Source organism: Hemiscyllium ocellatum (assembly GCF_020745735.1).
Source record: "Hemiscyllium ocellatum isolate sHemOce1 chromosome 38 unlocalized genomic scaffold, sHemOce1.pat.X.cur. SUPER_38_unloc_3, whole genome shotgun sequence".
Classification (NCBI taxonomy): domain Eukaryota; kingdom Metazoa; phylum Chordata; class Chondrichthyes; order Orectolobiformes; family Hemiscylliidae; genus Hemiscyllium; species Hemiscyllium ocellatum.
This window is the reverse complement of record NW_026867521.1, coordinates 335,192-348,736: the sequence shown is the minus strand read 5'-3', so window position 1 is coordinate 348,736 and position 13,545 is coordinate 335,192.

Sequence of the window (13,545 nt, the reverse complement as noted above, 5' to 3'; positions counted from 1 at the left end):
GGACTGTGTTATTGAACTTTATTTATTCCTCGTTTTCTACAATAACCCTTCATTCCCATTCCCATCTCGGACCGTCTGGCCATTCGGGAATTGAGTTAATGCCAGCCCCTCCCCACTCCAGTGAAGGGAATGAATCCTGGAGCCGGTGAGATAGCAGGTGGAGGATGAGGATGGGGGCTATCTGAATGAAGCTGCCAGGATTGGGGGCAGTGCACAGACCTGCAGAGACTGCACGAAGCCCAGATATGCCAACCTACCCGTCTCTGTCGAGGGTGAAGAGCTGTACCCTTGGGGAACAGCAGGAGGCAGTATATCTCAGTATGGTCCGGTCCCCATCTCCCTGCAGCCAATCACAGGGAAGGGAGACATGGAGCTGATCCCTGTTCCTGGGTCTGGGATCACAACCTCCACTTCCCAGAGAAACACTGTCCCACAAAGGGCCTCACACTGCAGTTCAGGGAGATGGGCTGAACGGCCTGGGTGGTTATTCACCGAGATAGGAATTCAGACCAGGCTTCGGTATGGAAACCACGAGGGATAGTATACCACTCCCTCAGCACTGACCCTCCGACAGGCCCACTCCCTCAGCACTGACCCTCCGACAGTGCCCACTCCCTCAGCACTGACCCTCCGACAATGCCCACTCCCTCAGCACTGACCCTCCGACAGGGCCCACCCCCTCAGCACTGACCCTCCGACAGTGCCCACCCCCTCAGCACTGACCCTCTGACAGTGCCCACTCCCTCAGCACTGACTCTCTGTTTCGGTTATAGCCCAGGTGAATTTGGAAGCAGTAGCTTTCGGCCCGCTGCCCCTTTGACACAGAATTTATTACATAAGATTAACATGTCGAACATTGACGTGATTCACTGAACAAAAGTAGATTGCTGTCGGTCTGTCATCTTTTAGAATGGATTCTGGTTTCGGTTCATTAATATGCAAATCCCAGAACTTATTTCCAGTCACATTCCCAAGATAACGACATTGTATTTAAAAACGGCGATAGCTCAGTTCCGACAATGTATTATAGGGCTGCGGTTCGAGACGGCCAGTTTTCCAATCGGGAGTCAGAATGGTTCACATTCCAAAGTAAAAGTTTAAAAAATGTCACATGGTCTGCCTGCCGAGAGATTTTGTGCTTTTACACCAAAATAAAATGTGCGTGACCCTTACCCTGCTGTATAAACCCTGACTCTGTACGGTTACACAGTGAGTGACCCTCACCCTGCTGTATAAACACTGACTCTGTACGGTTACACAGTGAGTGACCCTTACCCTGCTGTATAAACACTGACTCTGTACGGTTACACAGTGAGTGACCCTTACCCTGCTGTAAAAACACTGACTCTGTACGGTTACACAGTGAGTGACCCTTACCCTGCTGTATAAACACTGACTCTGTACGGTTACACAGTGAGTGACCCTTACCCTGCTGAATTAACACTGACTCTGTACGGTTACACAGTGAGTGACTCTTACCCTGCTGTATAAACACTGACTCTGTACGGTTACACAGTGAGGGACCATTACCCTGCTGTATAAACCCTGACTCTGTACGGTTACACAGTGAGGGACCATTACCCTGCTGTATAAACCCTGACTCTGTACAGTTACACAGTGAGTGACCTTACCCTGCTGTATAAACCCTGACTCTGTAAAGTTACACAGTGAGGGACCATTACCCTGCTGTATAAACCCTGACTCTGTACAGTTACACAGTGAGTGACCCTTACCCTGCTGAATAAACACTGCCTCTGTACAGTTACACAGTGAGTGACCCTCACCCTGCTGTATAAACACTGACTCTGTACAGTTACACAGTGAGTGACCCTTACCCTGCTGTATAAACACTGACTCTGGACGGTTACACAGTGAGTGACCCTTACCCTGCTGTATAAACACTGACTCTGGACGGTTACACAGTGAGTGACCCTTACCCTGCTGTATAAACACTGACTCTGGACGGTTACACAGTGAGTGACCCTTACCCTGCTGTATAAACACTGACTCTGTACGGTTACACAGTGAGTGACCCTTACCTGCTGTATAAACACTGACTCTGTACGGTTACACAGTGAGTGACCCTTACCTGCTGTATAAACACTGACTCTGTACGGTTACACAGTGAGTGACCCTTACCCTGCTGTATAAACACTGACTCTGTACGGTTACACAGTGAGTGACCCTTACCCTGCTGTATAAACACTGACTCTGTACGGTTACACAGTGAGTGACCCTCACCCTGCGGTATAAACACTGACTCTGTACGGTTACACAGTGAGTGACCCTTACCCTGCTGTATAAACCCTGACTCTGTACAGTTACACAGTGAGTGACCCTTACCCTGCTGTATAAACCCTGACTCTGTACAGTTACACAGTGAGTGACCCTTACCCTGCTGTATAAATCCTGACTCTGTACGGTTACACAGTGAGTGACCCTTACCCTGCTGTATAAACCCTGACTCTGTACAGTTACACAGTGAGTGACCCTTACCCTGCTGTATAAACACTGACTCTGTACGGTTACACAGTGAGTGACCCTTACCCTGCTGAATAAACACTGACTCTGTACGGTCACACAGTGAGTGACCCTTACCTGCTGTATAAACACTGACTCTGTACGGTTACACAGTGAGTGACCCTTACCCTGCTGTATAAACACTGACTCTGTACGGTTACACAGTGAGTGACCCTTACCCTGCTGTATAAACACTGACTCTGTACAGTTACACAGTGAGTGACCCTTACCCTGCTGTATAAATCCTGACTCTGTACGGTTACACAATGAGTGACCCTTACCCTGCTGTATAAACCCTGACTCTGTACAGTTACACAGTGAGTGACCCTTACCCTGCTGAATAAACACTGACTCTGTACGGTTACACAGTGAGTGACCCTTACCCTGCTGTATAAACCCTGACTCTGTACAGTTACACAGTGAGTGACCCTCCCCCTGCTGAATAAACCCTGACTCTGTACGGTTACACAGTGAGTGACCCTTATCCTGCTGTATAAACACTGACTCTGTACGGTGACACAGTGAGTGACCCTTACCCTGCTGTATAAACACTGACTCTGTACGGTTACACAGTGAGTGACCCTTACCCTGCTGTATAAACCCTGACTCTGTACAGTTACACAGTGAGTGACCCTCCCCCTGCTGAATAAACCCTGACTCTGTACGGTTACACAGTGAGTGACCCTTACCCTGCTGTATAAACACTGACTCTGTACGGTTACACAGTGAGTGACCCTTACCCTGCTGTATAAATCCTGACTCTGTACGGTTACACAGTGAGTGACCCTTACCTGCTGTATAAACACTGACTCTGTACGGTTACACAGTGAGTGACCCTTACCCTGCTGAGTAAACACTGACTCTGTACAGTTACACAGTGAGTGACCCTTACCCTGCGGTATAAACACTGACTCTGTACGGTTACACAGTGAGTGACCTTACCCTGCTGAATAAACACTGACTCTGTACGGTTACACAGTGAGTGACCCTTACCCTGCTGTATAAACACTGACGCTGTACGGTTACACAGTGAGTGACCCTTACCCTGCTGAATAAACACTGGCTCTGTACGGTTACACAGTGAGTGACCCTTACCCTGCTGTATAACACTGACTCTGTACGGTTACACAGTGAGTGACCCTTACCCTGCTGAATAAACACTGACTCTGTACGGTTACACAGTGAGTGACCCTTACCCTGCTGAATAAACACTGACTCTGTACGGTTACACAGTGAGTGACCCTTACCCTGCTGTATAAACCCTGACTCTGTACAGTTACACAGTGAGTGACCCTTACCCTGCTGTATAAATCCTGACTCTGTACGGTTACACAGTGAGTGACCCTTACCCTGCTGTATAAAACACTGACTCTGTACGGTTACACAGTGAGTGACCCTTACCCTGCTGTATAAACACTGACTCTGTACGGTTACACAGTGAGTGACCCTTACCCTGCTGTATAAACACTGACTCTGTATGGTTACACAGTGAGTGACCCTTACCCTGCTGTATAAACACTGACTCTGTATGGTTACACAGTGAGTGACCCTTACCCTGCTGTATAAATCCTGACTCTGTACGGTTACACAGTGAGTGACCTTACCCTGCTGTATAAACACTGACTCTGTACGGTTACACAGTGAGTGACCCTTACCCTGCTGTATAAACACTGACTCTGTACGGTTACACAGTGAGTGACCCTTACCCTGCTGTATAAACACTGACTCTGTATGGTTACACAGTGAGTGACCCTTACCCTGCTGTATAAAACACTGACTCTGTACGGTTACAGTGAGTGACCCTTACCCTGCTGAATAAACCCTGACTCTGTACGGTTACACAGTGAATGACCCTTACCTTGCTGTATAAATCCTGACTCTGTACGGTTACACAGTGAGTGACCCTTACCCTGCTGTATAAACACTGACTCTGTACGGTTACACAGTGAGTGACCTTACCCTGCTGTATAAACACTGACTCTGTATGGTTACACAGTGAGTGACCCTTACCCTGCTGTATAAACACTGACTCTGTACGGTTACACAGTGAGTGACCCTTACCCTGCTGAATAAACCCTGACTCTGTACGGTTACACATCATTTGCCACGACTAACCTATCCACATTTCCCATCTACTCATCCATGGGACAATTTCCCACGGCCAATCCACCCTAACCTGCACATCACTGGGCACTTTGGGACAATTTCCCATGGCCAATCCACCTTTACCTGCACATCCCTGGGCACTATGGGACAATTTCCCATGGCCAATCCACCCTAACCTGCACATCCCTGGGCACTATGGGACAATTTCCCATGGCCAATCCACCCTAACCTGCACATCCCTAGGCACTATGGGACAATTTCCCATGGCCCATCCATCCTCATGTGCACATCCCTGGGCACTATGGGACAATTTCCGAAGGCCAATCCACCCTAACCTGCACATTTTTGGATTGTGGGAGGAGACCGGAGCACCCAGAGGAAATGCACGCAGACACGGGGAGAATGTGCTAACCCCACACAGACAGTCTCCTGAAGGTGGGATCGAACCCGGGTCCCTGGCGCCGTGAGGCCGCGGTGCTAACCGCTGAGCCACTGTCCCACCTGAAGCTCCCAGGATCTGAGTGCTGTGATTTTGCGAGGCTTGCTTTCACAGTCAAACAGAGTGTATTTAGCAACAGGCGTGAAGTTAAAATGCACAAGAACAAATTGAAAGATTGAGCCACGCGTTACTACTACAATCTGATTCATTCCAAACACGTCTTTCCAAGCTTCCAAAAAGAGGGAAGTTCCCTTGCACAGTACCCCAAAGCCACCCTCGTCATGTCGCATCATCATAACCCCCTCCCTGGATCACCTCGATCAGATTAAAGTGACCGTTTCACAGGAAACTCTGACAGGATTCCTCAGCCCAGCCTTTAACCAGACTCAACCTGAGGTGCTCTTCAGGGCTTTATGCCAACAGCTCTTGTCAGTTCTCGGGATCACTGCAGCGAGGAATCTTCCCAAGGAAAGCACGTCCCAGAACGTCTCAAAGTCAGACAATTAATACTGACCTGAAAGCTGTGGGTGGTGGCTGTTAGCTGAAAAATACCCCTCTCCTTCCAGAGGGACATGTCTCTGCCTCACTCAGCAGTCTATATTTATCCAAACTTCTAAAACCGTTTGAATGTGTGAAATGCTTTCTTCCTACCTCGGTGACTCTGGGATAGAGAGAGGGCGGGACAGGTAGGCATTCGCACTGACACTGTGATGGCATCACCACCAGGTGGTCAATTGCTCATTCCCATTGGCTGGTTGAGTTGGTCTCCATGTCTATTAAGTTCGTTGAGTACAGGAGTTGGGAGGGTCAGGTTGTGGCTGTACAGGACATTGGTTAGGCCACTGTTGGAATATTGGGTGCAATTCTGGTCTCCTTCCTATCGGAAAGATGTTGTGAAACTTGAAAGGGTTCAGAAAAGATTTACAAGGATGTTGCCAGGGTTGGAGGGTCTGAGCTACAGGGAGAGGCTGAACAGGCTGGGGCTGTTTTCCCTGGAGCGTCGGAGGCTGAGGGGTGACCTTATAGAGGTTTACAAAATCATGAGGGGCATGGAGAGGGTAAATAGACAAAGTCTTTTCCCTGGGGTGGGGGAGTCCAGAACTAGAGGGGCATAGGTTTAGGATGGAGAGGGAAAGGGGTCCCGAGGGGCAACTTTTTCCCCCAGAGGGTGGTACGTGTATGGAATGAGCTGCCAGAGGATGTGGTGGGGGCTGGTACAATGACAACATTTAAAAGGCATTTGGATGGGGACATGGATAGGAAGGTTTGGGGGGATATGGGCCGGGTGCTGGCAAAAGGGTCAAGATAAGATGAGGATATATGGATCAGCATGGAGGACTTAGACCAAATGGGCTGTTTTCATGTTGTACATCTCCATGATACTGTCAGCAATCACGATAATACAGTATACACAACAGCAGTCCCTGTGCAAGTTATAGAGAACAGCAGACCCTGTGTGTATAATAGAGAACAGCAGTCCCTGTGTGTATTATAGTGAACAGCAGTCCCTGTGTGTATTATAGTGAACAGCAGTCCCTGTGCATGTTATAGTGAACAACAGTCCATGTGTGTATTATAGTGAACAGCAGTCCCTGTGCATGTTATAGTGAACAGCAGTCCATGTGTGTATAATAGAGAACAGCAGTCCCTGTGTGTATTATAGTGAACAGCAGTCCCTGTGTGTATTACAGTGAACAGCAGTCCCTGTGCATGTTATAGTGAACAACAGTCCATGTGTGTATAATAGAGAACAGCAGTCCCTGTGCATGTTATAGTGAACAACAGTCCATGTGTATATTATAGTGAACAACAGTCCATGTGTGTATTATAGTGAACAGCAGTCCCTGTGCATGTTATAGTGAACAACAGTCCATGTGTGTATAATAGAGAACAGCAGTCCATGTGCATGTTATAGTGAACAGCAGTCCATGTGTGTATTATAGTGAACAGCAGTCCCTGTGCATGTTATAGTGAACAGCAGTCCATGTGTGTATTATAGTGAACAGCAGTCCCTGTGCATGTTATAGTGAACAGCAGTCCATGTGTGTATTATAGTGAACAGCAGTCCCTGTGTATGTTATAGTGAACAACAGTCCCTGTGTGTATAATAGAGACCAGCAGTCCCTGTGTGTATTATAGTGAACAGCAGTCGCTGTGTGTATTATAGAGAACAGCAGTCCCTGTGTGTATTATAGTGAACAACAGTCCCTGTGTATATTATAGTGAACAGCAGTCGCTGTGTGTATTATAGTGAACAGCAGTCCCTGTGTGTATTATAGTGAACAGCAGTCCCTGTGCATGTTATAGTGAACAACAGTCCATGTGTGTATTATAGTGAACAGCAGTCCCTGTGCATATTATAGTGAACAGCAGTCCATGTGTGTATAATAGAGAACAGCAGTCCCTGTGTGTATTATAGTGAACAGCAGTCCCTGTGTGTATTACAGTGAACAGCAGTCCCTGTGCATGTTATAGTGAACAGCAGTCCATGTGTGTATAATAGAGAACAGCAGTCCCTGTGCATGTTATAGTGAACAACAGTCCCTGTGTTTATTATAGTGAACAGCAGTCCATGTGTGTATTATAGTGAACAGCAGTCCCTGTGCATGTTATAGTGAACAACAGTCCATGTGTGTATAATAGAGAACAGCAGTCCATGTGCATGTTATAGTGAACAGCAGTCCATGTGTGTATTATAGTGAACAGCAGTCCCTGTGTATATTATAGTGAACAGCAGTCCATGTGTGTATTATAGTGAACAGCAGTCCCTGTGCATGTTATAGTGAACAGCAGTCCATGTGTGTATTATAGTGAACAGCAGTCCCTGTGTATGTTATAGTGAACAGCAGTCCATGTGTGTATTATAGTGAACAGCAGTCCCTGTGTATGTTATAGTGAACAGCAGTCCCTGTGTGTATTATAGAGAACAGCAGTCCCTGTGTGTATTATAGTGAACAGCAGTCGCTGTGTGTATTATAGAGAACAGCAGTCCCTGTGTGTATTATAGTGAACAACAGTCCCTGTGTATATTATAGTGAACAGCAGTCGCTGTGTGTATTATAGTGAACAGCAGTCCCTGTGTGTATTATAGGGAACAGCAGTCCCTGTGTATATTATAGTGAACAGCAGTCCCTGTGTGTATTATAGTGAACAGCAGTCCCTGTGTGTATTATAGAGAACAGCAGTCCCTGTGTATATTATAGTGAACAGCAGTCCCTGTGTGTATTATAGAGAACAGCAGTCCCTGTGTATATTATAGTGAACAGCAGTCGCTGTGTGTATTATAGTGAACAGCAGTCCCTGTGTATATTATCGAGAACAGCAGTTCCTGTGTATATTATAGTGAACAGCAGTCCCTGTGTATATTATAGAGAACAGCAGTCCCTGTGTGTATTATAGTGAACAGCAGTCCCTGTGTATATTATAGAGAACAGCAGTCCCTGTGTATATTATAGTGAACAGCAGTCCCTGTGTGTATTATAGAGAACAGCAGTCCCTGTGTATATTATAGTGAACAGCAGTTGCTGTGTGTATTATAGTGAACAGCAGTCCCTGTGTATATTATAGAGAACAGCAGTCCCTGTGGGTAAAATAGAGAACAGCAGTCCCTGTGTATATTATAGAGAACAGCAGTCCCTGTGTGTATTATAGTGAACAGCAGTCCCTTTGTGTGTTATAGAGAACAGCAGTCCCTGTGTATATTATAGTAAACAGCAGTCCCTGTGTGTATTATAGTGAACAGCAGTCCCTGTATATATTATAGAGAACAGCAGTCCCTGTGTGTATTATAGTGAACCGCAGACCCTGTGCTTATTATAGAGAACAGCAGTCCCTGTGTGTATTATAGTGAACAGCAGCCCCTGTGTATATTATAGTGAACCGCAGTCCCTGTGTGTATTATAGAGAACAGCAGCCCCTGTGTATATTATAGTGAACAGCAGTCCCTGTGTATATTACAGTGAACAGCAGCCCCTGTGTGTATTATAGTGAGCAGCAGTCCCTGTGTATATTATAGAGAACAGCAGTCCCTGTGTGTATTATAATGAACACCTCCCTGTGTGTATTATAGAGAACAGCAGTCCCTGTGTGTATTATAGAGAACAGCAGTCCCTGTGTATATTATGGAGAACAGCAGTCCCTGTGTATATTATAGTGAACAGCAGTCCCTGTGTGTATTATAGAGAACAGCAGTCCCTGTGTGTATTATAGTGAACAGCAGTCCCTGTGTATACTATAGTGAACAGCAGTCCCTATGTATATTATAGAGAACAGCAGTCCCAGTGTATATTATAGTGAACAGCAGTCCCTGTGTGTATTATAGAGAACAGCAGTCCCTGTGTATATTATAGGGAACAGCAGTCCCTGTGTATATTATAGTGAACAGCAGTCCCTGTGTGTATTATAGGGAACAGCAGTCGCTGTGTGTATTATAGTGAACAGCATTCCCTGTGTATATTATAGAGAACAGCAGTCCCTGTGTGTATTATAGAGAACAGCAGTCCCTGTGTATATTATAGTGAACAGCAGTCCCTGTGTATATTATAGTGAACAGCAGTCCCTGCGTATATTATAGAGAACAGCAGTCCCTGTGTATATTATAGTGAACCGCAGTCCCTGTGTGTATTATAGAGAACAGCAGTCCCTGTGTGTATTATGGAGAACAGCAGTCGCTGTGTGTATTATAGAGAACAGCAGCCCCTGTGTATATTATAGTGAACAGCAGCCCCTGTGTATATTACAGTGAACAGCAGTCCCTGTGTGTATTATAGAGAATAGCAGTCCCTGTGTGTATTATAGTGAACAGCAGTACCTGTGTATATTATAGATAACAGCAGTCCCTGTGTATATTATAGGGAACAGCAGCCCTTGTACGTATTATAGAGAACAGCAGTCCCTGTGTATATTATGGAGAACAGCAGTCCCTGTGTGTATTATAGTGAACAGCAGTCCCTGTGTATATTATAGAGAACAGCAGCCCCGGTGTGTATTATAGTGAACAGCAGTCCCTGTGTATATTATAGAGAACAGCAGTCCCTGTGTGTATTATAGAGAACAGCAGTCCCTGTTTTATATTACAGAGAACAGCAGCCCTGTGTGTATTATAGAGAACAGCAGTCCCTGTGTGTATTATAGTGAACAGCAGTCCCTGTGTATATTATAGTGTACAGCTGTCCCTGTGTATATTATAGTGAGCAGCAGTCCCTGTGTGTATTACAGAGAACAGCAGTCCCTGTGTGTATTATAGAGAACAGCAGTCCCTGTGTATATTATGGAGAACAGCAGGCCCTGTGTGTATTATAGTGAACAGCAGTCCCTGTGTGTATTATGGAGAACAGCAGTCCCTGTGTGTATTATAGCGAACAGCAGTCCCTGTGTATATTATAGAGAACAGCAGTCCCTGTGTGTATTATAGAGACCAGCAGTCCCTGTGAATATTATAGTGAACAGCAGTCCCTGTGTATATTATAGAACAGCAGTCCCTGTGTATATTATAGACAACAGCAGTCCCTGTGTGTATTACAAGGATCAGCAGTCCCTGTGTGTATTATAGTGGACAGCAGCCCCTGTGTGTATTATAGAGAACAGCAGTCCCTGTGTATATTATAGTGAACAGCAGTCCCTGTGTGTATTATAGAGAACAGCAGTCCCTGTGTGTATTATAGTGAACAGTAGTCCCTGTGTATATTATAGTGAACAGCAGTCCCTGTGTATATTATAGTAAACAGCAGTCCCTGTGTGTATTATAGTGAACAGCAGTCCCTGTGTGTATTATAGTGAACAGCAGTCCCTGCATGTATTATAGAGAACAGCAGTCCCTGTGTGTATATTATAGAGAACAGCAGTCCCTGTGTGTATTGTAGTGAACAGCAGTCCCTGTGTATATTATAGAGAACAGCAGCCCTGTGTGTATTATAGTGAACAGCAGTCCCTGTGTATATTATAGAGAACAGCAGTCCCTGTGTGTATTATAGAGAACAGCAGTCCCTGTGTGTATTATAGTGAACAGCAGCCCCTGTGTATACTATAGTGAACAGCAGTCCCTGTGTGTATTATAGAGAACAGCAGTCCCTGTGTGTATTATAGTGAACAGTAGCCCCTGTGTATATTATAGTGAACAGCAGTCCCTGCGTATATTATAGTGAACAGCAGTCCCTGTGTGTATTATAGTGAACAGCAGTCCCTGTGTGTATTATAGTGAACAGCAGTCCCTGTGTATTATAGAGAACAGCAGTCCCTGTGTGTATATTATAGAGAACAGCAGTCCCTGTGTGTATTGTAGTGAACAGCAGTCCCTGTGTATATTATAGAGAACAGCAGGCCCTGTGTGTATTGTAGTGAACAGCAGTCCCTGTGTATATTATAGAGAACAGCAGTCCCTGTGTGTATTATAGAGAACAGCAGTCCCTGTGTGTATTATAGTGAACAGTATTCCCTGTGTGTATTATAGAGAAGAGCAGTCCCTGTGTATATTATAGTGAACAGCAGTCCCTGTGTGTATTATAGTGAACAGCAGTCCCTGTGTGTATTATAGTGAACAGCAGTCCCTGTGTATATTATAGAGAACAGCAGTCCCTGTGCGTATTATAGTGAACAGCAGTCCCTGTGTATATTATAGAGAACAGCAGTCCCTGTGTGTATTATAGAGAACAGCAGTCCCTGTGTATATTCTAGTGAACAGCAGTCCCTGTGTGTATTATAGTGAACAGTATTCCCTGTGTGTATTATAGAGAACAGCAGTCCCTGTGTATATTATAGTGAACAGCAGTCCCTGTGTGTATTATAGAGAACACCAGTCCCTGTGTGTATTATAGAGAACAGCAGTCCCTGTGTATATTATAGGGAACAGCAGTCCCTGTCTGTATTATAGTGAACAGCATTCCCTGTGTGTATTATAGAGAAGAGCAGTCCCTGTGTATATTATAGTGAACAGCAGTCCCTGTGTGTATTATAGTGAACAGCAGCCCCTGTGTGTATTATAGTGAACAGCAGTCCCTGTGTATATTATAGAGAACAGCAGTCCCTGTGTGTATTACAGTGAACAGCAGTCCCTGTGTATATTATAGAGAACAACAGTCCCTGTGTGTATTATAGAGAACAGCAGTCCCTGTGTATATTATAGTGAACAGCAGTCCCTGTGTGTATTATAGTGAACAGCATCCCTGTGTGTATTATAGAGAACAGCAGTCCCTGTGTATATTATAGTGAACAGCAGTCCCTGTGTGTATTATAGTGAACAGCAGTCCCTGTGTGTATTATAGTGAACAGCAGTCCCTGTGTATATTATAGAGAACAGCAGTCTCTGTGTGTATTACATTAAAGAGCAGTCCCTGTGTATATTATGGAGAACAGCAGTCCCTGTGTGTATTATAGTGAACAGCAGTCCCTGTGTGTATTATAGTGAACAGCCGTCCCTGTGTGTATTATAGAGAACTGCAGTCCCTGTGTGTATTATAAAGAACAGCAGTCCCTGTGTATATTATAGAGAACAGCAGTCCCTGTGTGTATTATAGAGAACAGCAGTCCCTGTGTATATTATAGTGAACAGCAGTCCCTGTGTGTATTATAGTGAACAGTATTCCCTGTGTGTATTATAGAGAACAGCAGTCCCTGTGTGTATTACAGTGAACAGCAGTCCCTGTGTATATTATAGAGAACAGCAGTCCCTGTGTGTATTATAGAGAACAGCAGTCCCTGTGTATATTCTAGTGAACAGCAGTCCCTGTGTGTATTATAGAGAACAGCAGTCCCTGTGTGTATTATAGAGAACAGCAGTCCCTGTGTGTATTACAGTGAACAGCAGTCCCTGTGTATATTATAGAGAACAGCAGTCCCTGTGTGTATTATAGAGAACAGCAGTCCCTGTGTATATTATAGTGAACAGCAGTCCCTGTCTGTATTATAGTAAACAGTAGTCCCTGTGTGTATTATAGAGAAGAGCAGTCCCTGTGTATATTATAGTGAACAGCATTCCCTGTGTGTATTATAGTGAACAGCAGCCCCTGTGTGTATTATAGTGAACAGCAGTCCCTGTGTATATTATAGAGAACAGCAGTCCCTGTGTGTATTACAGTGAACAGCAGTCCCTGTGTATATTAGAGTGAACAGCAGTCCCTGTGTGTATTATAGTGAACAGTATTCCCTGTGTGTATTATAGAGAACAGCAGTCCCTATGTATATTATAGTGAACAGCAGTCCCTGTGTGTATTATAGTGAAGAGCAGCCCCTGTGTGTATTATAGTGAACAGCAGTCCCTGTGTACATTATAGAGAACAGCAGTCCCTGTGTGTATTACAGTGAAGAGCAGTCCCTGTGTATATTATGGAGAACAGCAGTCCCTGTGTGTATAATAGTGAACAGCAGTCCCTGTGTGTATTATAGTGAACAGCCGTCCCTGTGTGTATTATAGAGAACAGCAGTCCCTGTGTGTATTATAGTGAACAGCAGTCCCTGTGTATATTATAGAGAACAGCAGTCCCTGT